This window comes from Lissotriton vulgaris, chromosome 12 (genome assembly GCF_964263255.1).
Source record: "Lissotriton vulgaris chromosome 12, aLisVul1.2, whole genome shotgun sequence".
Lineage (NCBI taxonomy): Eukaryota > Metazoa > Chordata > Amphibia > Caudata > Salamandridae > Lissotriton > Lissotriton vulgaris.
The window spans coordinates 491,323,269-491,349,107 of record NC_141700.1 but is presented as its reverse complement, the minus strand read 5'-3'; the positions used below and the strand labels follow the sequence as shown (position 1 = coordinate 491,349,107).

Genomic DNA, 25,839 nt, shown 5'->3' with positions numbered 1-25,839 from the left:
GAGGAATCTGACTCAGGATTGGCCACCCTCTAAGGGCACCCCAACAGGCACAAATAACGGGCAAGCCCTATGAAAAGCGCAGCATGACTCTTGGTGCCACCTTTTAAAAGGAGAGTGACGTCTGGCCTCTGGCAGCAGGAATGTTGAGAAAAGAGAAAATACACTGCCTGCTATCGTGCAGTTTCAAGATATTCAAGGAAAAGCAATCTCATGCACTGCCCAAGCTCTTTCCCATGATGCACCTCTCCTACACTCTGCCTATGCAAATGAGCAAGCAGAGAGATCAGGAATAAAACACCAAGCTCATGTTCCCTTATAACAGTAGCAGACAACTCCTAAATATTCCCCAACTTCTAATGCTTTTCTTTTAAACAAATGATAAACAGCCTCACCTGTGGTAAGGCTTAAAAAAATTGAATAAACTCGTAAATGTTCCTCTCCACGGAAATCTTTAGTAAAAGGCGTAAGATTTTTTCGTTTTGAAGAGAAACCAGAGTAAGTTAGAATATGGCTCTCTGGGGGTTAGAGGCACCAGATCAAAGACCCTATCATTGCGAGGGTGAGGACCTGAGAGGTATTTGCAGCCTCTAAAAAAGAGGGCAAGAACTAGGCCGGTGAGGGAAACAGGATCAAACTTCAGAGTCTCTGCTTAAAGCACAGAAAAGCAAAAAGGTGGGCAGTTCCAAGTGTCTGCCTGGGAATATGCAAATTCTTTTTGTACACACCTCAGCTCATTAGGAGGTGTCGGGGCTGCTGGGCAAGGGGAACGGGAAGCGTGAATCAGGCTTTCACTGAAGTGGCACTGTAGGACTTTCGTCCCCAACGATTTTACGCTTTCCCCACCATCCCTCCAATCGATAGGCTGTGAGCCACCACTGTTCTATGCAAATAGCCATGCACTTTAAGTCCCTTTTTCACACGTATTTTCATTAAAGCTGAATATATAAGTATAGATCTGTCTAGGCTGGAGGCACATAAAACAAGACAAACGAGCCCCTTCAAGTGTACCTGAGAGGAATCTGACTCAGGATTGGCCACCCTCTAAGGGCACCCCAACAGGCACAAATAACGGGCAAGCCCTATGAAAAGCGCAGCATGACTCTTGGTGCCACCTTTTAAAAGGAGAGTGACGTCTGGCCTCTGGCAGCAGGAATGTTGAGAAAAGAGAAAATACACTGCCTGCTATCGTGCAGTTTCAAGATAGTCAAGGAAAAGCAATCTCATGCACTGCCCAAGCTCTTTCCCATGATGCACCTCTCCTACACTCTGTCTATGCAAATGAGCAAGCAGAGAGATCAGGAATAAAACACCAAGCTCATGTTCCCTTATAACAGTAGCAGACAACTCCTAAATATTCCCCAACTTCTAATGCTTTTCTTTTAAACAAATGATAAACAGCCTCACCTGTGGTAAGGCTTAAAAAAATTGAATAAACTCGTAAATGTTCCTCTACACGAAAATCTTTAGTAAAAGGCGAAAGATTTTTTCGTTTTGAAGAGAAACCAGAGTAAGTTAGAATATGGCTCTCTGGGGGTTAGAGGCACCAGATCAAAGACCCTATCATTGCGAGGGTGAGGACCTGAGAGGTATTTGCAGCCTCTAAAAAAGAGGGCAAGAACTAGGCCGGTGAGGGAAACAGGATCAAACTTCAGAGTCTCTGCTCAAAGCACAGAAAAGCAAAAAGGTGGGCAGTTCCAAGTGTCTGCCTGGGAATATGCAAATTCTTTTTGTACACACCTCAGCTCATTAGGAGGTGTCGGGGCTGCTGGGCAAGGGGAACGGGAAGCGTGAATCAGGCTTTCACTGAAGTGGCACTGTAGGACTTTCGTCCCCAACGATTTTACGCTTTCCCCACCATCCCTCCAATCGATAGGCTGTGAGCCACCACTGTTCTATGCAAATAGCCATGCACTTTAAGTCCCTTTTTCACACGTATTTTCATTAAAGCTGAATATATAAGTATAGATCTGTCTAGGCTGGAGGCACATGAAACAAGACAAACGAGCCCCTTCAAGTGTACCTGAGAGGAATCTGACTCAGGATTGGCCACCCTCTAAGGGCACCCCAACAGGCACAAATAACGGGCAAGCCCTATGAAAAGCGCAGCATGACTCTTGGTGCCACCTTTTAAAAGGAGAGTGACGTCTGGCCTCTGGCAGCAGGAATGTTGAGAAAAGAGAAAATACACTGCCTGCTATCGTGCAGTTTCAAGATAGTCAAGGAAAAGCAATCTCATGCACTGCCCAAGCTCTTTCCCATGATGCACCTCTCCTACACTCTGTCTATGCAAATGAGCAAGCAGAGAGATCAGGAATAAAACACCAAGCTCATGTTCCCTTATAACAGTAGCAGACAACTCCTAAATATTCCCCAACTTCTAATGCTTTTCTTTTAAACAAATGATAAACAGCCTCACCTGTGGTAAGGCTTAAAAAAATTGAATAAACTCGTAAATGTTCCTCTACACGAAAATCTTTAGTAAAAGGCGAAAGATTTTTTCATTTTGAAGAGAAACCAGAGTAAGTTAGAATATGGCTCTCTGGGGGTTAGAGGCACCAGATCAAAGACCCTATCATTGCGAGGGTGAGGACCTGAGAGGTATTTGCAGCCTCTAAAAAAGAGGGCAAGAACTAGGCCGGTGAGGGAAACAGGATCAAACTTCAGAGTCTCTGCTCACAGCACAGAAAAGCAAAAAGGTGGGCAGTTCCAAGTGTCTGCCTGGGAATATGCAAATTCTTTTTGTACACACCTCAGCTCATTAGGAGGTGTCGGGGCTGCTGGGCAAGGGGAACGGGAAGCATGAATCAGGCTTTCACTGAAGTGGCACTGTAGGACTTTCGTCCCCAACGATTTTACGCTTTCCCCACCATCCCTCCAATCGATAGGCTGTGAGCCACCACTGTTCTATGCAAATAGCCATGCACTTTAAGTCCCTTTTTCACACGTATTTTCATTAAAGCTGAATATATAAGTATAGATCTGTCTAGGCTGGAGGCACATGAAACAAGACAAACGAGCCCCTTCAAGTGTACCTGAGAGGAATCTGACTCAGGATTGGCCACCCTCTAAGGGCACCCCAACAGGCACAAATAACGGGCAAGCCCTATGAAAAGCGCAGCATGACTCTTGGTGCCACCTTTTAAAAGGAGAGTGACGTCTGGCCTCTGGCAGCAGGAATGTTGAGAAAAGAGAAAATACACTGCCTGCTATCGTGCAGTTTCAAGATATTCAAGGAAAAGCAATCTCATGCACTGCCCAAGCTCTTTCCCATGATGCACCTCTCCTACACTCTGCCTATGCAAATGAGCAAGCAGAGAGATCAGGAATAAAACACCAAGCTCATGTTCCCTTATAACAGTAGCAGACAACTCCTAAATATTCCCCAACTTCTAATGCTTTTCTTTTAAACAAATGATAAACAGCCTCACCTGTGGTAAGGCTTAAAAAAATTGAATAAACTCGTAAATGTTCCTCTCCACGGAAATCTTTAGTAAAAGGCGTAAGATTTTTTCGTTTTGAAGAGAAACCAGAGTAAGTTAGAATATGGCTCTCTGGGGGTTAGAGGCACCAGATCAAAGACCCTATCATTGCGAGGGTGAGGACCTGAGAGGTATTTGCAGCCTCTAAAAAAGAGGGCAAGAACTAGGCCGGTGAGGGAAACAGGATCAAACTTCAGAGTCTCTGCTCACAGCACAGAAAAGCAAAAAGGTGGGCAGTTCCAAGTGTCTGCCTGGGAATATGCAAATTCTTTTTGTACACACCTCAGCTCATTAGGAGGTGTCGGGGCTGCTGGGCAAGGGGAACGGGAAGCGTGAATCAGGCTTTCACTGAAGTGGCACTGTAGGACTTTCGTCCCCAACGATTTTACGCTTTCCCCACCATCCCTCCAATCGATAGGCTGTGAGCCACCACTGTTCTATGCAAATAGCCATGCACTTTAAGTCCCTTTTTCACACGTATTTTCATTAAAGCTGAATATATAAGTATAGATCTGTCTAGGCTGGAGGCACATGAAACAAGACAAACGAGCCCCTTCAAGTGTACCTGAGAGGAATCTGACTCAGGATTGGCCACCCTCTAAGGGCACCCCAACAGGCACAAATAACGGGCAAGTCCTATGAAAAGCGCAGCATGACTCTTGGTGCCACCTTTTAAAAGGAGAGTGACGTCTGGCCTCTGGCAGCAGGAATGTTGAGAAAAGAGAAAATACACTGCCTGCTATCGTGCAGTTTCAAGATAGTCAAGGAAAAGCAATCTCATGCACTGCCCAAGCTCTTTCCCATGATGCACCTCTCCTACACTCTGTCTATGCAAATGAGCAAGCAGAGAGATCAGGAATAAAACACCAAGCTCATGTTCCCTTATAACAGTAGCAGACAACTCCTAAATATTCCCCAACTTCTAATGCTTTTCTTTTAAACAAATGATAAACAGCCTCACCTGTGGTAAGGCTTAAAAAAATTGAATAAACTCATAAATGTTCCTCTCCACGGAAATCTTTAGTAAAAGGCGAAAGATTTTTTCATTTTGAAGAGAAACCAGAGTAAGTTAGAATATGGCTCTCTGGGGGTTAGAGGCACCAGATCAAAGACCCTATCATTGCGAGGGTGAGGACCTGAGAGGTATTTGCAGCCTCTAAAAAAGAGGGCAAGAACTAGGCCGGTGAGGGAAACAGGATCAAACTTCAGAGTCTCTGCTCACAGCACAGAAAAGCAAAAAGGTGGGCAGTTCCAAGTGTCTGCCTGGGAATATGCAAATTCTTTTTGTACACACCTCAGCTCATTAGGAGGTGTCGGGGCTGCTGGGCAAGGGGAACGGGAAGCGTAAATCAGGCTTTCACTGAAGTGGCACTGTAGGACTTTCGTCCCCAACGATTTTACGCTTTCCCCACCATCCCTCCAATCGATAGGCTGTGAGCCACCACTGTTCTATGCAAATAGCCATGCACTTTAAGTCCCTTTTTCACACGTATTTTCATTAAAGCTGAATATATAAGTATAGATCTGTCTAGGCTGGAGGCACATAAAACAAGACAAACGAGCCCCTTCAAGTGTACCTGAGAGGAATCTGACTCAGGATTGGCCACCCTCTAAGGGCACCCCAACAGGCACAAATAACGGGCAAGTCCTATGAAAAGCGCAGCATGACTCTTGGTGCCACCTTTTAAAAGGAGAGTGACGTCTGGCCTCTGGCAGCAGGAATGTTGAAAAAAGAGAAAATACACTGCCTGCTATCGTGCAGTTTCAAGATAGTCAAGGAAAAGCAATCTCATGCACTGCCCAAGCTCTTTCCCATGATGCACCTCTCCTACACTCTGTCTATGCAAATGAGCAAGCAGAGAGATCAGGAATAAAACACCAAGCTCATGTTCCCTTATAACAGTAGCAGACAACTCCTAAATATTCCCCAACTTCTAATGCTTTTCTTTTAAACAAATGATAAACAGCCTCACCTGTGGTAAGGCTTAAAAAAATTGAATAAACTCGTAAATGTTCCTCTCCACGGAAATCTGTAGTAAAAGGCGAAAGATTTTTTCGTTTTGAAGAGAAACCAGAGTAAGTTAGAATATGGCTCTCTGGGGGTTAGAGGCACCAGATCAAAGACCCTATCATTGCGAGGGTGAGGACCTGAGAGGTATTTGCAGCCTCTAAAAAAGAGGGCAAGAACTAGGCCGGTGAGGGAAACAGGATCAAACTTCAGAGTCTCTGCTCACAGCACAGAAAAGCAAAAAGGTGGGCAGTTCCAAGTGTCTGCCTGGTAATATGCAAATTCTTTTTGTACACACCTCAGCTCATTAGGAGGTGTCGGGGCTGCTGGGCAAGGGGAACGGGAAGCGTGAATCAGGCTTTCACTGAAGTGGCACTGTAGGACTTTCGTCCCCAACGATTTTACGCTTTCCCCACCATCCCTCCAATCGATAGGCTGTGAGCCACCACTGTTCTATGCAAATAGCCATGCACTTTAAGTCCCTTTTTCACATGTATTTTCATTAAAGCTGAATATATAAGTATAGATCTGTCTAGGCTGGAGGCACATGAAACAAGACAAACGAGCCCCTTCAAGTGTACCTGAGAGGAATCTGACTCAGGATTGGCCACCCTCTAAGGGCACCCCAACAGGCACAAATAACGGGCAAGTCCTATGAAAAGCGCAGCATGACTCTTGGTGCCACCTTTTAAAAGGAGAGTGACGTCTGGCCTCTGGCAGCAGGAATGTTGAGAAAAGAGAAAATACACTGCCTGCTATCGTGCAGTTTCAAGATAGTCAAGGAAAAGCAATCTCATGCACTGCCCAAGCTCTTTCCCATGATGCACCTCTCCTACACTCTGTCTATGCAAATGAGCAAGCAGAGAGATCAGGAATAAAACACCAAGCTCATGTTCCCTTATAACAGTAGCAGACAACTCCTAAATATTCCCCAACTTCTAATGCTTTTCTTTTAAACAAATGATAAACAGCCTCACCTGTGGTAAGGCTTAAAAAAATTGAATAAACTCGTAAATGTTCCTCTCCACGGAAATCTTTAGTAAAAGGCGAAAGATTTTTTCGTTTTGAAGAGAAACCAGAGTAAGTTAGAATATGGCTCTCTGGGGGTTAGAGGCACCAGATCAAAGACCCTATCATTGCGAGGGTGAGGACCTGAGAGGTATTTGCAGCCTCTAAAAAAGAGGGCAAGAACTAGGCCGGTGAGGGAAACAGGATCAAACTTCAGAGTCTCTGCTTAAAGCACAGAAAAGCAAAAAGGTGGGCAGTTCCAAGTGTCTGCCTGGGAATATGCAAATTCTTTTTGTACACACCTCAGCTCATTAGGAGGTGTCGGGGCTGCTGGGCAAGGGGAACGGGAAGCGTGAATCAGGCTTTCACTGAAGTGGCACTGTAGGACTTTCGTCCCCAACGATTTTACGCTTTCCCCACCATCCCTCCAATCGATAGGCTGTGAGCCACCACTGTTCTATGCAAATAGCCATGCACTTTAAGTCCCTTTTTCACACGTATTTTCATTAAAGCTGAATATATAAGTATAGATCTGTCTAGGCTGGAGGCACATAAAACAAGACAAACGAGCCCCTTCAAGTGTACCTGAGAGGAATCTGACTCAGGATTGGCCACCCTCTAAGGGCACCCCAACAGGCACAAATAACGGGCAAGCCCTATGAAAAGCGCAGCATGACTCTTGGTGCCACCTTTTAAAAGGAGAGTGACGTCTGGCCTCTGGCAGCAGTAATGTTGAGAAAAGAGAAAATACACTGCCTGCTATCGTGCAGTTTCAAGATAGTCAAGGAAAAGCAATCTCATGCACTGCCCAAGCTCTTTCCCATGATGCACCTCTCCTACACTCTGTCTATGCAAATGAGCAAGCAGAGAGATCAGGAATAAAACACCAAGCTCATGTTCCCTTATAACAGTAGCAGACAACTCCTAAATATTCCCCAACTTCTAATGCTTTTCTTTTAAACAAATGATAAACAGCCTCACCTGTGGTAAGGCTTAAAAAAATTGAATAAACTCGTAAATGTTCCTCTCCACGGAAATCTTTAGTAAAAGGCGAAAGATTTTTTCGTTTTGAAGAGAAACCAGAGTAAGTTAGAATATGGCTCTCTGGGGGTTAGAGGCACCAGATCAAAGACCCTATCATTGCGAGGGTGAGGACCTGAGAGGTATTTGCAGCCTCTAAAAAAGAGGGCAAGAACTAGGCCGGTGAGGGAAACAGGATCAAACTTCAGAGTCTCTGCTCACAGCACAGAAAAGCAAAAAGGTGGGCAGTTCCAAGTGTCTGCCTGGGAATATGCAAATTCTTTTTGTACACACCTCAGCTCATTAGGAGGTGTCGGGGCTGCTGGGCAAGGGGAACGGGCAGCGTGAATCAGGCTTTCACTGAAGTGGCACTGTAGGACTTTCGTCCCCAACGATTTTACGCTTTCCCCACCATCCCTCCAATCGATAGGCTGTGAGCCACCACTGTTCTATGCAAATAGCCATGCACTTTAAGTCCCTTTTTCACACGTATTTTCATTAAAGCTGAATATATAAGTATAGATCTGTCTAGGCTGGAGGCACATGAAACAAGACAAACGAGCCCCTTCAAGTGTACCTGAGAGGAATCTGACTCAGGATTGGCCACCCTCTAAGGGCACCCCAACAGGCACAAATAACGGGCAAGCCCTATGAAAAGCGCAGCATGACTCTTGGTGCCACCTTTTAAAAGGAGAGTGACGTCTGGCCTCTGGCAGCAGGAATGTTGAGAAAAGAGAAAATACACTGCCTGCTATCGTGCAGTTTCAAGATATTCAAGGAAAAGCAATCTCATGCACTGCCCAAGCTCTTTCCCATGATGCACCTCTCCTACACTCTGTCTATGCAAATGAGCAAGCAGAGAGATCAGGAATAAAACACCAAGCTCATGTTCCCTTATAACAGTAGCAGACAACTCCTAAATATTCCCCAACTTCTAATGCTTTTCTTTTAAACAAATGATAAACAGCTTCACCTGTGGTAAGGCTTAAAAAAATTGAATAAACTCGTAAATGTTCCTCTACACGAAAATCTTTAGTAAAAGGCGAAAGATTTTTTCGTTTTGAAGAGAAACCAGAGTAAGTTAGAATATGGCTCTCTGGGGGTTAGAGGCACCAGATCAAAGACCCTATCATTGCGAGGGTGAGGACCTGAGAGGTATTTGCAGCCTCTAAAAAAGAGGGCAAGAACTAGGCCGGTGAGGGAAACAGGATCAAACTTCAGAGTCTCTGCTCACAGCACAGAAAAGCAAAAAGGTGGGCAGTTCCAAGTGTCTGCCTGGGAATATGCAAATTCTTTTTGTACACACCTCAGCTCATTAGGAGGTGTCGGGGCTGCTGGGCAAGGGGAACGGGAAGCGTGAATCAGGCTTTCACTGAAGTGGCACTGTAGGACTTTCGTCCCCAACGATTTTACGCTTTCCCCACCATCCCTCCAATCGATAGGCTGTGAGCCACCACTGTTCTATGCAAATAGCCATGCACTTTAAGTCCCTTTTTCACACGTATTTTCATTAAAGCTGAATATATAAGTATAGATCTGTCTAGGCTGGAGGCACATGAAACAAGACAAACGAGCCCCTTCAAGTGTACCTGAGAGGAATCTGACTCAGGATTGGCCACCCTCTAAGGGCACTCCAACAGGCACAAATACCGGGCAAGCCCTATGAAAAGCGCAGCATGACTCTTGGTGCCACCTTTTAAAAGGAGAGTGACGTCTGGCCTCTGGCAGCAGGAATGTTGAGAAAAGAGAAAATACACTGCCTGCTATCGTGCAGTTTCAAGATATTCAAGGAAAAGCAATCTCATGCACTGCCCAAGCTCTTTCCCATGATGCACCTCTCCTACACTCTGTCTATGCAAATGAGCAAGCAGAGAGATCAGGAATAAAACACCAAGCTCATGTTCCCTTATAACAGTAGCAGACAACTCCTAAATATTCCCCAACTTCTAATGCTTTTCTTTTAAACAAATGATAAACAGCCTCACCTGTGGTAAGGCTTAAAAAAATTGAATAAACTCGTAAATGTTCCTCTACACGAAAATCTTTAGTAAAAGGCGAAAGATTTTTTCGTTTTGAAGAGAAACCAGAGTAAGTTAGAATATGGCTCTCTGATGGTTAGAGGCACCAGATCAAAGACCCTATCATTGCGAGGGTGAGGACCTGAGAGGTATTTGCAGCCTCTAAAAAAGAGGGCAAGAACTAGGCCGGTGAGGGAAACAGGATCAAACTTCAGAGTCTCTGCTCACAGCACAGAAAAGCAAAAAGGTGGGCAGTTCCAAGTGTCTGCCTGGTAATATGCAAATTCTTTTTGTACACACCTCAGCTCATTAGGAGGTGTCGGGGCTGCTGGGCAAGGGGAACGGGAAGCGTGAATCAGGCTTTCACTGAAGTGGCACTGTAGGACTTTCGTCCCCAACGATTTTACGCTTTCCCCACCATCCCTCCAATCGATAGGCTGTGAGCCACCACTGTTCTATGCAAATAGCCATGCACTTTAAGTCCCTTTTTCACATGTATTTTCATTAAAGCTGAATATATAAGTATAGATCTGTCTAGGCTGGAGGCACATGAAACAAGACAAACGAGCCCCTTCAAGTGTACCTGAGAGGAATCTGACTCAGGATTGGCCACCCTCTAAGGGCACCCCAACAGGCACAAATAACGGGCAAGTCCTATGAAAAGCGCAGCATGACTCTTGGTGCCACCTTTTAAAAGGAGAGTGACGTCTGGCCTCTGGCAGCAGGAATGTTGAGAAAAGAGAAAATACACTGCCTGCTATCGTGCAGTTTCAAGATAGTCAAGGAAAAGCAATCTCATGCACTGCCCAAGCTCTTTCCCATGATGCACCTCTCCTACACTCTGTCTATGCAAATGAGCAAGCAGAGAGATCAGGAATAAAACACCAAGCTCATGTTCCCTTATAACAGTAGCAGACAACTCCTAAATATTCCCCAACTTCTAATGCTTTTCTTTTAAACAAATGATAAACAGCCTCACCTGTGGTAAGGCTTAAAAAAATTGAATAAACTCGTAAATGTTCCTCTCCACGGAAATCTTTAGTAAAAGGCGAAAGATTTTTTCGTTTTGAAGAGAAACCAGAGTAAGTTAGAATATGGCTCTCTGGGGGTTAGAGGCACCAGATCAAAGACCCTATCATTGCGAGGGTGAGGACCTGAGAGGTATTTGCAGCCTCTAAAAAAGAGGGCAAGAACTAGGCCGGTGAGGGAAACAGGATCAAACTTCAGAGTCTCTGCTCAAAGCACAGAAAAGCAAAAAGGTGGGCAGTTCCAAGTGTCTGCCTGGGAATATGCAAATTCTTTTTGTACACACCTCAGCTCATTAGGAGGTGTCGGGGCTGCTGGGCAAGGGGAACGGGAAGCGTGAATCAGGCTTTCACTGAAGTGGCACTGTAGGACTTTCGTCCCCAACGATTTTACGCTTTCCCCACCATCCCTCCAATCGATAGGCTGTGAGCCACCACTGTTCTATGCAAATAGCCATGCACTTTAAGTCCCTTTTTCACACGTATTTTCATTAAAGCTGAATATATAAGTATAGATCTGTCTAGGCTGGAGGCACATGAAACAAGACAAACGAGCCCCTTCAAGGGTACCTGAGAGGAATCTGACTCAGGATTGGCCACCCTCTAAGGGCACCCCAACAGGCACAAATAACGGGCAAGCCCTATGAAAAGCGCAGCATGACTCTTGGTGCCACCTTTTAAAAGGAGAGTGACGTCTGGCCTCTGGCAGCAGGAATGTTGAGAAAAGAGAAAATACACTGCCTGCTATCGTGCAGTTTCAAGATAGTCAAGGAAAAGCAATCTCATGCACTGCCCAAGCTCTTTCCCATGATGCACCTCTCCTACACTCTGTCTATGCAAATGAGCAAGCAGAGAGATCAGGAATAAAACACCAAGCTCATGTTCCCTTATAACAGTAGCAGACAACTCCTAAATATTCCCCAACTTCTAATGCTTTTCTTTTAAACAAATGATAAACAGCCTCACATGTGGTAAGGCTTAAAAAAATTGAATAAACTCGTAAATGTTCCTCTACACGAAAATCTTTAGTAAAAGGCGAAAGATTTTTTCGTTTTGAAGAGAAACCAGAGTAAGTTAGAATATGGCTCTCTGGGGGTTAGAGGCACCAGATCAAAGACCCTATCATTGCGAGGGTGAGGACCTGAGAGGTATTTGCAGCCTCTAAAAAAGAGGGCAAGAACTAGGCCGGTGAGGGAAACAGGATCAAACTTCAGAGTCTCTGCTCAAAGCACAGAAAAGCAAAAAGGTGGGCAGTTCCAAGTGTCTGCCTGGGAATATGCAAATTCTTTTTGTACACACCTCAGCTCATTAGGAGGTGTCGGGGCTGCTGGGCAAGGGGAACGGGAAGCGTGAATCAGGCTTTCACTGAAGTGGCACTGTAGGACTTTCGTCCCCAACGATTTTACGCTTTCCCCACCATCCCTCCAATCGATAGGCTGTGAGCCACCACTGTTCTATGCAAATAGCCATGCACTTTAAGTCCCTTTTTCACATGTATTTTCATTAAAGCTGAATATATAAGTATAGATCTGTCTAGGCTGGAGGCACATGAAACAAGACAAACGAGCCCCTTCAAGTGTACCTGAGAGGAATCTGACTCAGGATTGGCCACCCTCTAAGGGCACCCCAACAGGCACAAATAACGGGCAAGTCCTATGAAAAGCGCAGCATGACTCTTGGTGCCACCTTTTAAAAGGAGAGTGACGTCTGGCCTCTGGCAGCAGGAATGTTGAGAAAAGAGAAAATACACTGCCTGCTATCGTGCAGTTTCAAGATAGTCAAGGAAAAGCAATCTCATGCACTGCCCAAGCTCTTTCCCATGATGCACCTCTCCTACACTCTGTCTATGCAAATGAGCAAGCAGAGAGATCAGGAATAAAACACCAAGCTCATGTTCCCTTATAACAGTAGCAGACAACTCCTAAATATTCCCCAACTTCTAATGCTTTTCTTTTAAACAAATGATAAACAGCCTCACCTGTGGTAAGGCTTAAAAAAATTGAATAAACTCGTAAATGTTCCTCTCCACGGAAATCTTTAGTAAAAGGCGAAAGATTTTTTCGTTTTGAAGAGAAACCAGAGTAAGTTAGAATATGGCTCTCTGGGGGTTAGAGGCACCAGATCAAAGACCCTATCATTGCGAGGGTGAGGACCTGAGAGGTATTTGCAGCCTCTAAAAAAGAGGGCAAGAACTAGGCCGGTGAGGGAAACAGGATCAAACTTCAGAGTCTCTGCTCAAAGCACAGAAAAGCAAAAAGGTGGGCAGTTCCAAGTGTCTGCCTGGGAATATGCAAATTCTTTTTGTACACACCTCAGCTCATTAGGAGGTGTCGGGGCTGCTGGGCAAGGGGAACGGGAAGCGTGAATCAGGCTTTCACTGAAGTGGCACTGTAGGACTTTCGTCCCCAACGATTTTACGCTTTCCCCACCATCCCTCCAATCGATAGACTGTGAGCCACCACTGTTCTATGCAAATAGCCATGCACTTTAAGTCCCTTTTTCACACGTATTTTCATTAAAGCTGAATATATAAGTATAGATCTGTCTAGGCTGGAGGCACATGAAACAAGACAAACGAGCCCCTTCAAGGGTACCTGAGAGGAATCTGACTCAGGATTGGCCACCCTCTAAGGGCACCCCAACAGGCACAAATAACGGGCAAGCCCTATGAAAAGCGCAGCATGACTCTTGGTGCCACCTTTTAAAAGGAGAGTGACGTCTGGCCTCTGGCAGCAGGAATGTTGAGAAAAGAGAAAATACACTGCCTGCTATCGTGCAGTTTCAAGATAGTCAAGGAAAAGCAATCTCATGCACTGCCCAAGCTCTTTCCCATGATGCACCTCTCCTACACTCTGTCTATGCAAATGAGCAAGCAGAGAGATCAGGAATAAAACACCAAGCTCATGTTCCCTTATAACAGTAGCAGACAACTCCTAAATATTCCCCAACTTCTAATGCTTTTCTTTTAAACAAATGATAAACAGCCTCACATGTGGTAAGGCTTAAAAAAATTGAATAAACTCGTAAATGTTCCTCTACACGAAAATCTTTAGTAAAAGGCGAAAGATTTTTTCGTTTTGAAGAGAAACCAGAGTAAGTTAGAATATGGCTCTCTGGGGGTTAGAGGCACCAGATCAAAGACCCTATCATTGCGAGGGTGAGGACCTGAGAGGTATTTGCAGCCTCTAAAAAAGAGGGCAAGAACTAGGCCGGTGAGGGAAACAGGATCAAACTTCAGAGTCTCTGCTCAAAGCACAGAAAAGCAAAAAGGTGGGCAGTTCCAAGTGTCTGCCTGGGAATATGCAAATTCTTTTTGTACACACCTCAGCTCATTAGGAGGTGTCGGGGCTGCTGGGCAAGGGGAACGGGAAGCGTGAATCAGGCTTTCACTGAAGTGGCACTGTAGGACTTTTGTCCCCAACGATTTTACTCTTTCCCCACCATCCCTCCAATCGATAGGCTGTGAGCCACCACTGTTCTATGCAAATAGCCATGCACTTTAAGTCCCTTTTCACACGTATTTTCATTAAAGCTGAATATATAAGTATAGATCTGTCTAGGCTGGAGGCACATGAAACAAGACAAACGAGCCCCTTCAAGTGTACCTGAGAGGAATCTGACTCAGGATTGGCCACCCTCTAAGGGCACCCCAACAGGCACAAATAACGGGCAAGCCCTATGAAAAGCGCAGCATGACTCTTGGTGCCACCTTTTAAAAGGAGAGTGACGTCTGGCCTCTGGCAGCAGGAATGTTGAGAAAAGAGAAAATACACTGCCTGCTATCGTGCAGTTTCAAGATAGTCAAGGAAAAGCAATCTCATGCACTGCCCAAGCTCTTTCCCATGATGCACCTCTCCTACACTCTGTCTATGCAAATGAGCAAGCAGAGAGATCAGGAATAAAACACCAAGCTCATGTTCCCTTATAACAGTAGCAGACAACTCCTAAATATTCCCCAACTTCTAATGCTTTTCTTTTAAACAAATGATAAACAGCCTCACCTGTGGTAAGGCTTAAAAAAATTGAATAAACTCGTAAATGTTCCTCTCCACGGAAATCTTTAGTAAAAGGCGAAAGATTTTTTCGTTTTGAAGAGAAACCAGAGTAAGTTAGAATATGGCTCTCTGGGGGTTAGAGGCACCAGATCAAAGACCCTATCATTGCGAGGGTGAGGACCTGAGAGGTATTTGCAGCCTCTAAAAAAGAGGGCAAGAACTAGGCCGGTGAGGGAAACAGGATCAAACTTCAGAGTCTCTGCTCACAGCACAGAAAAGCAAAAAGGTGGGCAGTTCCAAGTGTCTGCCTGGGAATATGCAAATTCTTTTTGTACACACCTCAGCTCATTAGGAGGTGTCGGGGCTGCTGGGCAAGGGGAACGGGAAGCGTGAATCAGGCTTTCACTGAAGTGGCACTGTAGGACTTTCGTCCCCAACGATTTTACGCTTTCCCCACCATCCCTCCAATCGATAGGCTGTGAGCCACCACTGTTCTATGCAAATAGCCATGCACTTTAAGTCCCTTTTTCACACGTATTTTCATTAAAGCTGAATATATAAGTATAGATCTGTCTAGGCTGGAGGCACATGAAACAAGACAAACGAGCCCCTTCAAGTGTACCTGAGAGGAATCTGACTCAGGATTGGCCACCCTCTAAGGGCACCCCAACAGGCACAAATAACGGGCAAGCCCTATGAAAAGCGCAGCATGACTCTTGGTGCCACCTTTTAAAAGGAGAGTGACGTCTGGCCTCTGGCAGCAGGAATGTTGAGAAAAGAGAAAATACACTGCCTGCTATCGTGCAGTTTCAAGATAGTCAAGGAAAAGCAATCTCATGCACTGCCCAAGCTCTTTCCCATGATGCACCTCTCCTACACTCTGTCTATGCAAATGAGCAAGCAGAGAGATCAGGAATAAAACACCAAGCTCATGTTCCCTTATAACTGTAGCAGACAACTCCTAAATATTCCCCAACTTCTAATGCTTTTCTTTTAAACAAATGATAAACAGCCTCACCTGTGGTAAGGCTTAAAAAAATTGAATAAACTCGTAAATGTTCCTCTCCACGGAAATCTTTAGTAAAAGGCGAAAGATTTTTTCGTTTTGAAGAGAAACCAGAGTAAGTTAGAATATGGCTCTCTGGGGGTTAGAGGCACCAGATCAAAGACCCTATCATTGCGAGGGTGAGGACCTGAGAGGTATTTGCAGCCTCTAAAAAAGAGGGCAAGAACTAGGCCGGTGAGGGAAACAGGATCAAACTTCAGAGTCTCTGCTTAAAGCACAGAAAAGCAAAAAGGTGGGCAGTTCCAAGTGTCTGCCTGGGAATATGCAAATTCTTTTTGTACACACCTCAGCTCATTAGGAGGTGTCGGGGCTGCTGGGCAAGGGGAACGGGAAGCGTGAATCAGGCTTTCACTGAAGTGGCACTGTAGGACTTTCGTCCCCAACGATTTTACGCTTTCCCCACCATCCCTCCAATCGATAGGCTATGAGCCACCACTGTTCTATGCAAATAGCCATGCACTTTAAGTCCCTTTTTCACACGTATTTTCATTAAAGCTGAATATATAAGTATAGATCTGTCTAGGCTGGAGGCACATAAAACAAGACAAACGAGCCCCTTCAAGTGTACCTGAGAGGAATCTGACTCAGGATTGGCCACCCTCTAAGGGCACCCCAACAGGCACAAATAACGGGCAAGCCCTATGAAAAGCGCAGCATGACTCTTGGTGCCACCTTTTAAAAGGAGAGTGACGTCTGGCCTCTGGCAGCAGTAATGTTGAGAAAAGAGAAAATACACTGCCTGCTATCGTGCAGTTTCAAGATAGTCAAGGAAAAGCAATCTCATGCACTGCCCAAGCTCTTTCCCATGATGCACCTCTCCTACACTCTGTCTATGCAAATGAGCAAGCAGAGAGATCAGGAATAAAACACCAAGCTCATGTTCCCTTATAACAGTAGCAGACAACTCCTAAATATTCCCCAACTTCTAATGCTTTTCTTTTAAACAAATGATAAACAGCCTCACCTGTGGTAAGGCTTAAAAAAATTGAATAAACTCGTAAATGTTCCTCTCCACGGAAATCTTTAGTAAAAGGCGAAAGATTTTTTCGTTTTGAAGAGAAACCAGAGTAAGTTAGAATATGGCTCTCTGGGGGTTAGAGGCACCAGATCAAAGACCCTATCATTGCGAGGGTGAGGACCTGAGAGGTATTTGCAGCCTCTAAAAAAGAGGGCAAGAACTAGGCCGGTGAGGGAAACAGGATCAAACTTCAGAGTCTCTGCTCACAGCACAGAAAAGCAAAAAGGTGGGCAGTTCCAAGTGTCTGCCTGGGAATATGCAAATTCTTTTTGTACACACCTCAGCTCATTAGGAGGTGTCGGGGCTGCTGGGCAAGGGGAACGGGAAGCGTGAATCAGGCTTTCACTGAAGTGGCACTGTAGGACTTTCGTCCCCAACGATTTTACGCTTTCCCCACCATCCCTCCAATCGATAGGCTGTGAGCCACCACTGTTCTATGCAAATAGCCATGCACTTTAAGTCCCTTTTTCACACGTATTTTCATTAAAGCTGAATATATAAGTATAGATCTGTCTAGGCTGGAGGCACATGAAACAAGACAAACAAGCCCCTTCAAGTGTACCTGAGAGGAATCTGACTCAGGATTGGCCACCCTCTAAGGGCACCCCAACAGGCACAAATAACAGGCAAGTCCTATGAAAAGCGCAGCATGACTCTTGGTGCCACCTTTTAAAAGGAGAGTGACGTCTGGCCTCTGGCAGCAGGAATGTTGAGAAAAGAGAAAATACACTGCCTGCTATCGTGCAGTTTCAAGATAGTCAAGGAAAAGCAATCTCATGCACTGCCCAAGCTCTTTCCCATGATGCACCTCTCCTACACTCTGTCTATGCAAATGAGCAAGCAGAGAGATCAGGAATAAAACACCAAGCTCATGTTCCCTTATAACAGTAGCAGACAACTCCTAAATATTCCCCAACTTCTAATGCTTTTCTTTTAAACAAATGATAAACAGCCTCACCTGTGGTAAGGCTTAAAAAAATTGAATAAACTCGTAAATGTTCCTCTCCACGGAAATCTTTAGTAAAAGGCGAAAGATTTTTTCGTTTTGAAGAGAAACCAGAGTAAGTTAGAATATGGCTCTCTGGGGGTTAGAGGCACCAGATCAAAGACCCTATCATTGCGAGGGTGAGGACCTGAGAGGTATTTGCAGCCTCTAAAAAAGAGGGCAAGAACTAGGCCGGTGAGGGAAACAGGATCAAACTTCAGAGTCTCTGCTCACAGCACAGAAAAGCAAAAAGGTGGGCAGTTCCAAGTGTCTGCCTGGGAATATGCAAATTCTTTTTGTACACACCTCAGCTCATTAGGAGGTGTCGGGGCTGCTGGGCAAGGGGAACGGGAAGCGTGAATCAGGCTTTCACTGAAGTGGCACTGTAGGACTTTCGTCCCCAACGATTTTACGCTTTCCCCACCATCCCTCCAATCGATAGGCTGTGAGCCACCACTGTTCTATGCAAATAGCCATGCACTTTAAGTCCCTTTTTCACACGTATTTTCATTAAAGCTGAATATATAAGTATAGATCTGTCTAGGCTGGAGGCACATGAAACAAGACAAACGAGCCCCTTCAAGTGTACCTGAGAGGAATCTGACTCAGGATTGGCCACCCTCTAAGGGCACCCCAACAGGCACAAATAACGGGCAAGCCCTATGAAAAGCGCAGCATGACTCTTGGTGCCACCTTTTAAAAGGAGAGTGACGTCTGGCCTCTGGCAGCAGGAATGTTGAGAAAAGAGAAAATACACTGCCTGCTATCGTGCAGTTTCAAGATAGTCAAGGAAAAGCAATCTCATGCACTGCCCAAGCTCTTTCCCATGATGCACCTCTCCTACACTCTGTCTATGCAAATGAGCAAGCAGAGAGATCAGGAATAAAACACCAAGCTCATGTTCCCTTATAACTGTAGCAGACAACTCCTAAATATTCCCCAACTTCTAATGCTTTTCTTTTAAACAAATGATAAACAGCCTCACCTGTGGTAAGGCTTAAAAAAATTGAATAAACTCGTAAATGTTCCTCTCCACGGAAATCTTTAGTAAAAGGCGAAAGATTTTTTCGTTTTGAAGAGAAACCAGAGTAAGTTAGAATATGGCTCTCTGGGGGTTAGAGGCACCAGATCAAAGACCCTATCATTGCGAGGGTGAGGACCTGAGAGGTATTTGCAGCCTCTAAAAAAGAGGGCAAGAACTAGGCCGGTGAGGGAAACAGGATCAAACTTCAGAGTCTCTGCTTAAAGCACAGAAAAGCAAAAAGGTGGGCAGTTCCAAGTGTCTGCCTGGGAATATGCAAATTCTTTTTGTACACACCTCAGCTCATTAGGAGGTGTCGGGGCTGCTGGGCAAGGGGAACGGGAAGCGTGAATCAGGCTTTCACTGAAGTGGCACTGTAGGACTTTCGTCCCCAACGATTTTACGCTTTCCCCACCATCCCTCCAATCGATAGGCTATGAGCCACCACTGTTCTATGCAAATAGCCATGCACTTTAAGTCCCTTTTTCACACGTATTTTCATTAAAGCTGAATATATAAGTATAGATCTGTCTAGGCTGGAGGCACATAAAACAAGACAAACGAGCCCCTTCAAGTGTACCTGAGAGGAATCTGACTCAGGATTGGCCACCCTCTAAGGGCACCCCAACAGGCACAAATAACGGGCAAGCCCTATGAAAAGCGCAGCATGACTCTTGGTGCCACCTTTTAAAAGGAGAGTGACGTCTGGCCTCTGGCAGCAGTAATGTTGAGAAAAGAGAAAATACACTGCCTGCTATCGTGCAGTTTCAAGATAGTCAAGGAAAAGCAATCTCATGCACTGCCCAAGCTCTTTCCCATGATGCACCTCTCCTACACTCTGTCTATGCAAATGAGCAAGCAGAGAGATCAGGAATAAAACACCAAGCTCATGTTCCCTTATAACAGTAGCAGACAACTCCTAAATATTCCCCAACTTCTAATGCTTTTCTTTTAAACAAATGATAAACAGCTTCACCTGTGGTAAGGCTTAAAAAAATTGAATAAACTCGTAAATGTTCCTCTCCACGGAAATCTTTAGTAAAAGGCGAAAGATTTTTTCATTTTGAAGAGAAACCAGAGTAAGTTAGAATATGGCTCTCTGGGGGTTAGAGGCACCAGATCAAAGACCCTATCATTGCGAGGGTGAGGACCTGAGAGGTATTTGCAGCCTCTAAAAAAGAGGGCAAGAACTAGGCCGGTGAGGGAAACAGGATCAAACTTCAGAGTCTCTGCTCACAGCACAGAAAAGCAAAAAGGTGGGCAGTTCCAAGTGTCTGCCTGGGAATATGCAAATTCTTTTTGTACACACCTCAGCTCATTAGGAGGTGTCGGGGCTGCTGGGCAAGGGGAACGGGAAGCGTGAATCAGGCTTTCACTGAAGTGGCACTGTAGGACTTTCGTCCCCAACGATTTTACGCTTTCCCCACCATCCCTCCAATCGATAGGCTGTGAGCCACCACTGTTCTATGCAAATAGCCATGCACTTTAAGTCCCTTTTTCACACGTATTTTCATTAAAGCTGAATATATAAGTATAGATCTGTCTAGGCTGGAGGCACATGAAACAAGACAAACGAGCCCCTTCAAGTGTACCTGAGAGGAATCTGACTCAGGATTGGCCACCCTCTAAGGGCACCCCAACAGGCACAAATAACGGGCAAGCCCTATGAAAAGCGCAGCATGACTCTTGGTGCCACCTTTTAAAAGGAGAGTGACGTCTGGCCTCTGGCAGCAGGAATGTTGAGAAAAGAGAAAATACACTGCCTGCTATCGTGCAGTTTCAAGATAGTCAAGGAAAAGCAATCTCATGCACTGCCCAAGCTCTTTCCCATGATGCACCTCTCCTACACTCTGTCTATGCAAATGAGCAAGCAGAGAGATCAGGAATAAAACACCAAGCTCATGTTCCCTTATAACTGTAGCAGACAACTCCTAAATATTCCCCAACTTCTAATGCTTTTCTTTTAAACAAATGATAAACAGCCTCACCTGTGGTAAGGCTTAAAAAAATTGAATAAACTCGTAAATGTTCCTCTCCACGGAAATCTTTAGTAAAAGGCGAAAGATTTTTTCGTTTTGAAGAGAAACCAGAGTAAGTTAGAATATGGCTCTCTGGGGGTTAGAGGCACCAGATCAAAGACCCTATCATTGCGAGGGTGAGGACCTGAGAGGTATTTGCAGCCTCTAAAAAAGAGGGCAAGAACTAGGCCGGTGAGGGAAACAGGATCAAACTTCAGAGTCTCTGCTTAAAGCACAGAAAAGCAAAAAGGTGGGCAGTTCCAAGTGTCTGCCTGGGAATATGCAAATTCTTTTTGTACACACCTCAGCTCATTAGGAGGTGTCGGGGCTGCTGGGCAAGGGGAACGGGAAGCGTGAATCAGGCTTTCACTGAAGTGGCACTGTAGGACTTTCGTCCCCAACGATTTTACGCTTTCCCCGCCATCCCTCCAATCGATAGGCTATGAGCCACCACTGTTCTATGCAAATAGCCATGCACTTTAAGTCCCTTTTTCACACGTATTTTCATTAAAGCTGAATATATAAGTATAGATCTGTCTAGGCTGGAGGCACATAAAACAAGACAAACGAGCCCCTTCAAGTGTACCTGAGAGGAATCTGACTCAGGATTGGCCACCCTCTAAGGGCACCCCAACAGGCACAAATAACGGGCAAGCCCTATGAAAAGCGCAGCATGACTCTTGGTGCCACCTTTTAAAAGGAGAGTGACGTCTGGCCTCTGGCAGCAGTAATGTTGAGAAAAGAGAAAATACACTGCCTGCTATCGTGCAGTTTCAAGATAGTCAAGGAAAAGCAATCTCATGCACTGCCCAAGCTCTTTCCCATGATGCACCTCTCCTACACTCTGTCTATGCAAATGAGCAAGCAGAGAGATCAGGAATAAAACACCAAGCTCATGTTCCCTTATAACAGTAGCAGACAACTCCTAAATATTCCCCAACTTCTAATGCTTTTCTTTTAAACAAATGATAAACAGCCTCACCTGTGGTAAGGCTTAAAAAAATTGAATAAACTCGTAAATGTTCCTCTCCACGGAAATCTTTAGTAAAAGGCGAAAGATTTTTTCGTTTTGAAGAGAAACCAGAGTAAGTTAGAATATGGCTCTCTGGGGGTTAGAGGCACCAGATCAAAGACCCTATCATTGCGAGGGTGAGGACCTGAGAGGTATTTGCAGCCTCTAAAAAAGAGGGCAAGAACTAGGCCGGTGAGGGAAACAGGATCAAACTTCAGAGTCTCTGCTCACAGCACAGAAAAGCAAAAAGGTGGGCAGTTCCAAGTGTCTGCCTGGGAATATGCAAATTCTTTTTGTACACACCTCAGCTCATTAGGAGGTGTCGGGGCTGCTGGGCAAGGGGAACGGGAAGCGTGAATCAGGCTTTCACTGAAGTGGCACTGTAGGACTTTCGTCCCCAACGATTTTACGCTTTCCCCACCATCCCTCCAATCGATAGGCTGTGAGCCACCACTGTTCTATGCAAATAGCCATGCACTTTAAGTCCCTTTTTCACACGTATTTTCATTAAAGCTGAATATATAAGTATAGATCTGTCTAGGCTGGAGGCACATGAAACAAGACAAACGAGCCCCTTCAAGTGTACCTGAGAGGAATCTGACTCAGGATTGGCCACCCTCTAAGGGCACCCCAACAGGCACAAATAACAGGCAAGTCCTATGAAAAGCGCAGCATGACTCTTGGTGCCACCTTTTAAAAGGAGAGTGACGTCTGGCCTCTGGCAGCAGGAATGTTGAGAAAAGAGAAAATACACTGCCTGCTATCGTGCAGTTTCAAGATAGTCAAGGAAAAGCAATCTCATGCACTGCCCAAGCTCTTTCCCATGATGCACCTCTCCTACACTCTGTCTATGCAAATGAGCAAGCAGAGAGATCAGGAATAAAACACCAAGCTCATGTTCCCTTATAACAGTAGCAGACAACTCCTAAATATTCCCCAACTTCTAATGCTTTTCTTTTAAACAAATGATAAACAGCCTCACCTGTGGTAAGGCTTAAAAAAATTGAATAAACTCGTAAATGTTCCTCTCCACGGAAATCTTTAGTAAAAGGCGAAAGATTTTTTCGTTTTGAAGAGAAACCAGAGTAAGTTAGAATATGGCTCTCTGGGGGTTAGAGGCACCAGATCAAAGACCCTATCATTGCGAGGGTGAGGACCTGAGAGGTATTTGCAGCCTCTAAAAAAGAGGGCAAGAACTAGGCCGGTGAGGGAAACAGGATCAAACTTCAGAGTCTCTGCTCACAGCACAGAAAAGCAAAAAGGTGGGCAGTTCCAAGTGTCTGCCTGGGAATATGCAAATTCTTTTTGTACACACCTCAGCTCATTAGGAGGTGTCGGGGCTGCTGGGCAAGGGGAACGGGAAGCGTGAATCAGGCTTTCACTGAAGTGGCACTGTAGGACTTTCGTCCCCAACGATTTTACGCTTTCCCCACCATCCCTCCAATCGATAGGCTGTGAGCCACCACTGTTCTATGCAAATAGCCATGCACTTTAAGTCCCTTTTTCACACGTATTTTCATTAAAGCTGAATATATAAGTATAGATCTGTCTAGGCTGGAGGCACATGAAACAAGACAAACGAGCCCCTTCAAGTGTACCTGAGAGGAATCTGACTCAGGATTGGCCACCCTCTAAGGGCACCCCAACAGGCACAAATAACGGGCAAGCCCTATGAAAAGCGCAGCATGACTCTTGGTGCCACCTTTTAAAAGGAGAGTGACGTCTGGCCTCTGGCAGCAGGAATGTTGAGAAAAGAGAAAATACACTGCCTGCTATCGTGCAGTTTCAAGATAGTCAAGGAAAAGCAATCTCATGCACTGCCCAAGCTCTTTCCCATGATGCACCTCTCCTACACTCTGTCTATGCAAATGAGCAAGCAGAGAGATCAGGAATAAAACACCAAGCTCATGTTCCCTTATAACTGTAGCAGACAACTCCTAAATATTCCCCAACTTCTAATGCTTTTCTTTTAAACAAATGATAAACAGCCTCACCTGTGGTAAGGCTTAAAAAAATTGAATAAACTCGTAAATGTTCCTCTCCACGGAAATCTTTAGTAAAAGGCGAAAGATTTTTTCGTTTTGAAGAGAAACCAGAGTAAGTTAGAATATGGCTCTCTGGGGGTTAGAGGCACCAGATCAAAGACCCTATCATTGCGAGGGTGAGGACCTGAGAGGTATTTGCAGCCTCTAAAAAAGAGGGCAAGAACTAGGCCGGTGAGGGAAACAGGATCAAACTTCAGAGTCTCTGCTTAAAGCACAGAAAAGCAAAAAGGTGGGCAGTTCCAAGTGTCTGCCTGGGAATATGCAAATTCTTTTTGTACACACCTCAGCTCATTAGGAGGTGTCGGGGCTGCTGGGCAAGGGGAACGGGAAGCGTGAATCAGGCTTTCACTGAAGTGGCACTGTAGGACTTTCGTCCCCAACGATTTTACGCTTTCCCCACCATCCCTCCAATCGATAGGCTATGAGCCACCACTGTTCTATGCAAATAGCCATGCACTTTAAGTCCCTTTTTCACACGTATTTTCATTAAAGCTGAATATATAAGTATAGATCTGTCTAGGCTGGAGGCACATAAAACAAGACAAACGAGCCCCTTCAAGTGTACCTGAGAGGAATCTGACTCAGGATTGGCCACCCTCTAAGGGCACCCCAACAGGCACAAATAACGGGCAAGCCCTATGAAAAGCGCAGCATGACTCTTGGTGCCACCTTTTAAAAGGAGAGTGACGTCTGGCCTCTGGCAGCAGTAATGTTGAGAAAAGAGAAAATACACTGCCTGCTATCGTGCAGTTTCAAGATAGTCAAGGAAAAGCAATCTCATGCACTGCCCAAGCTCTTTCCCATGATGCACCTCTCCTACACTCTGTCTATGCAAATGAGCAAGCAGAGAGATCAGGAATAAAACACCAAGCTCATGTTCCCTTATAACAGTAGCAGACAACTCCTAAATATTCCCCAACTTCTAATGCTTTTCTTTTAAACAAATGATAAACAGCTTCACCTGTGGTAAGGCTTAAAAAAATTGAATAAACTCGTAAATGTTCCTCTCCACGGAAATCTTTAGTAAAAGGCGAAAGATTTTTTCATTTTGAAGAGAAACCAGAGTAAGTTAGAATATGGCTCTCTGGGGGTTAGAGGCACCAGATCAAAGACCCTATCATTGCGAGGGTGAGGACCTGAGAGGTATTTGCAGCCTCTAAAAAAGAGGGCAAGAACTAGGCCGGTGAGGGAAACAGGATCAAACTTCAGAGTCTCTGCTCACAGCACAGAAAAGCAAAAAGGTGGGCAGTTCCAAGTGTCTGCCTGGGAATATGCAAATTCTTTTTGTACACACCTCAGCTCATTAGGAGGTGTCGGGGCTGCTGGGCAAGGGGAACGGGAAGCGTGAATCAGGCTTTCACTGAAGTGGCACTGTAGGACTTTCGTCCCCAACGATTTTACGCTTTCCCCACCATCCCTCCAATCGATAGGCTGTGAGCCACCACTGTTCTATGCAAATAGCCATGCACTTTAAGTCCCTTTTTCACACGTATTTTCATTAAAGCTGAATATATAAGTATAGATCTGTCTAGGCTGGAGGCACATGAAACAAGACAAACGAGCCCCTTCAAGTGTACCTGAGAGGAATCTGACTCAGGATTGGCCACCCTCTAAGGGCACCCCAACAGGCACAAATAACAGGCAAGTCCTATGAAAAGCGCAGCATGACTCTTGGTGCCACCTTTTAAAAGGAGAGTGACGTCTGGCCTCTGGCAGCAGGAATGTTGAGAAAAGAGAAAATACACTGCCTGCTATCGTGCAGTTTCAAGATAGTCAAGGAAAAGCAATCTCATGCACTGCCCAAGCTCTTTCCCATGATGCACCTCTCCTACACTCTGTCTATGCAAATGAGCAAGCAGAGAGATCAGGAATAAAACACCAAGCTCATGTTCCCTTATAACAGTAGCAGACAACTCCTAAATATTCCCCAACTTCTAATGCTTTTCTTTTAAACAAATGATAAACAGCCTCACCTGTGGTAAGGCTTAAAAAAATTGAATAAACTCGTAAATGTTCCTCTCCACGGAAATCTTTAGTAAAAGGCGAAAGATTTTTTCGTTTTGAAGAGAAACCAGAGTAAGTTAGAATATGGCTCTCTGGGGGTTAGAGGCACCAGATCAA

General features: G+C 45.1%; 26 non-coding genes across 26 annotated transcripts; all 26 read right to left on the bottom strand.

The window, feature by feature from the left end:
* Positions 1 to 384: 384 nt before the first annotated feature.
* Positions 385 to 499, bottom strand: LOC147676972 (U5 spliceosomal RNA). Its single transcript, XR_015302909.1, has one exon. It is a non-coding gene; the product is annotated as a U5 spliceosomal RNA (small nuclear RNA).
* An 897-nt stretch (positions 500 to 1,396) lies between these two features.
* LOC147676971 (U5 spliceosomal RNA) lies at positions 1,397 to 1,511 on the bottom strand. Its single transcript, XR_015302809.1, has one exon. It is a non-coding gene; the product is annotated as a U5 spliceosomal RNA (small nuclear RNA).
* An 897-nt stretch (positions 1,512 to 2,408) lies between these two features.
* Positions 2,409 to 2,523, bottom strand: LOC147676970 (U5 spliceosomal RNA). Its single transcript, XR_015302896.1, has one exon. It is a non-coding gene; the product is annotated as a U5 spliceosomal RNA (small nuclear RNA).
* Positions 2,524 to 3,420: 897 nt separating this feature from the next.
* LOC147676969 (U5 spliceosomal RNA) lies at positions 3,421 to 3,535 on the bottom strand. The gene has a single exon (XR_015302908.1). It is a non-coding gene; the product is annotated as a U5 spliceosomal RNA (small nuclear RNA).
* An 897-nt stretch (positions 3,536 to 4,432) lies between these two features.
* LOC147676968 (U5 spliceosomal RNA) lies at positions 4,433 to 4,547 on the bottom strand. The gene has a single exon (XR_015303440.1). It is a non-coding gene; the product is annotated as a U5 spliceosomal RNA (small nuclear RNA).
* An 897-nt stretch (positions 4,548 to 5,444) lies between these two features.
* Positions 5,445 to 5,559, bottom strand: LOC147676967 (U5 spliceosomal RNA). The gene has a single exon (XR_015302886.1). It is a non-coding gene; the product is annotated as a U5 spliceosomal RNA (small nuclear RNA).
* An 897-nt stretch (positions 5,560 to 6,456) lies between these two features.
* On the bottom strand, positions 6,457 to 6,571 carry LOC147676966 (U5 spliceosomal RNA). Its single transcript, XR_015302993.1, has one exon. It is a non-coding gene; the product is annotated as a U5 spliceosomal RNA (small nuclear RNA).
* Positions 6,572 to 7,468: 897 nt separating this feature from the next.
* Positions 7,469 to 7,583, bottom strand: LOC147676965 (U5 spliceosomal RNA). Its single transcript, XR_015302992.1, has one exon. It is a non-coding gene; the product is annotated as a U5 spliceosomal RNA (small nuclear RNA).
* Positions 7,584 to 8,480: 897 nt separating this feature from the next.
* Positions 8,481 to 8,595, bottom strand: LOC147676964 (U5 spliceosomal RNA). Its single transcript, XR_015302923.1, has one exon. It is a non-coding gene; the product is annotated as a U5 spliceosomal RNA (small nuclear RNA).
* An 897-nt stretch (positions 8,596 to 9,492) lies between these two features.
* On the bottom strand, positions 9,493 to 9,607 carry LOC147676963 (U5 spliceosomal RNA). Its single transcript, XR_015302808.1, has one exon. It is a non-coding gene; the product is annotated as a U5 spliceosomal RNA (small nuclear RNA).
* Positions 9,608 to 10,504: 897 nt separating this feature from the next.
* On the bottom strand, positions 10,505 to 10,619 carry LOC147676962 (U5 spliceosomal RNA). Its single transcript, XR_015302991.1, has one exon. It is a non-coding gene; the product is annotated as a U5 spliceosomal RNA (small nuclear RNA).
* Positions 10,620 to 11,516: 897 nt separating this feature from the next.
* On the bottom strand, positions 11,517 to 11,631 carry LOC147676961 (U5 spliceosomal RNA). Its single transcript, XR_015302798.1, has one exon. It is a non-coding gene; the product is annotated as a U5 spliceosomal RNA (small nuclear RNA).
* Positions 11,632 to 12,528: 897 nt separating this feature from the next.
* LOC147676960 (U5 spliceosomal RNA) lies at positions 12,529 to 12,643 on the bottom strand. Its single transcript, XR_015302989.1, has one exon. It is a non-coding gene; the product is annotated as a U5 spliceosomal RNA (small nuclear RNA).
* Positions 12,644 to 13,540: 897 nt separating this feature from the next.
* LOC147676959 (U5 spliceosomal RNA) lies at positions 13,541 to 13,655 on the bottom strand. The gene has a single exon (XR_015302797.1). It is a non-coding gene; the product is annotated as a U5 spliceosomal RNA (small nuclear RNA).
* An 896-nt stretch (positions 13,656 to 14,551) lies between these two features.
* Positions 14,552 to 14,666, bottom strand: LOC147676958 (U5 spliceosomal RNA). Its single transcript, XR_015302987.1, has one exon. It is a non-coding gene; the product is annotated as a U5 spliceosomal RNA (small nuclear RNA).
* Positions 14,667 to 15,563: 897 nt separating this feature from the next.
* LOC147676957 (U5 spliceosomal RNA) lies at positions 15,564 to 15,678 on the bottom strand. The gene has a single exon (XR_015302985.1). It is a non-coding gene; the product is annotated as a U5 spliceosomal RNA (small nuclear RNA).
* Positions 15,679 to 16,575: 897 nt separating this feature from the next.
* On the bottom strand, positions 16,576 to 16,690 carry LOC147676956 (U5 spliceosomal RNA). The gene has a single exon (XR_015302984.1). It is a non-coding gene; the product is annotated as a U5 spliceosomal RNA (small nuclear RNA).
* An 897-nt stretch (positions 16,691 to 17,587) lies between these two features.
* LOC147676955 (U5 spliceosomal RNA) lies at positions 17,588 to 17,702 on the bottom strand. The gene has a single exon (XR_015302983.1). It is a non-coding gene; the product is annotated as a U5 spliceosomal RNA (small nuclear RNA).
* Positions 17,703 to 18,599: 897 nt separating this feature from the next.
* Positions 18,600 to 18,714, bottom strand: LOC147676954 (U5 spliceosomal RNA). The gene has a single exon (XR_015302982.1). It is a non-coding gene; the product is annotated as a U5 spliceosomal RNA (small nuclear RNA).
* An 897-nt stretch (positions 18,715 to 19,611) lies between these two features.
* Positions 19,612 to 19,726, bottom strand: LOC147676953 (U5 spliceosomal RNA). The gene has a single exon (XR_015302796.1). It is a non-coding gene; the product is annotated as a U5 spliceosomal RNA (small nuclear RNA).
* Positions 19,727 to 20,623: 897 nt separating this feature from the next.
* On the bottom strand, positions 20,624 to 20,738 carry LOC147676952 (U5 spliceosomal RNA). The gene has a single exon (XR_015302976.1). It is a non-coding gene; the product is annotated as a U5 spliceosomal RNA (small nuclear RNA).
* Positions 20,739 to 21,635: 897 nt separating this feature from the next.
* Positions 21,636 to 21,750, bottom strand: LOC147676951 (U5 spliceosomal RNA). Its single transcript, XR_015302968.1, has one exon. It is a non-coding gene; the product is annotated as a U5 spliceosomal RNA (small nuclear RNA).
* An 897-nt stretch (positions 21,751 to 22,647) lies between these two features.
* On the bottom strand, positions 22,648 to 22,762 carry LOC147676950 (U5 spliceosomal RNA). Its single transcript, XR_015302957.1, has one exon. It is a non-coding gene; the product is annotated as a U5 spliceosomal RNA (small nuclear RNA).
* Positions 22,763 to 23,659: 897 nt separating this feature from the next.
* Positions 23,660 to 23,774, bottom strand: LOC147676949 (U5 spliceosomal RNA). The gene has a single exon (XR_015302946.1). It is a non-coding gene; the product is annotated as a U5 spliceosomal RNA (small nuclear RNA).
* Positions 23,775 to 24,671: 897 nt separating this feature from the next.
* LOC147676948 (U5 spliceosomal RNA) lies at positions 24,672 to 24,786 on the bottom strand. Its single transcript, XR_015302795.1, has one exon. It is a non-coding gene; the product is annotated as a U5 spliceosomal RNA (small nuclear RNA).
* An 897-nt stretch (positions 24,787 to 25,683) lies between these two features.
* Positions 25,684 to 25,798, bottom strand: LOC147676947 (U5 spliceosomal RNA). Its single transcript, XR_015302935.1, has one exon. It is a non-coding gene; the product is annotated as a U5 spliceosomal RNA (small nuclear RNA).
* Positions 25,799 to 25,839: the final 41 nt, after the last annotated feature.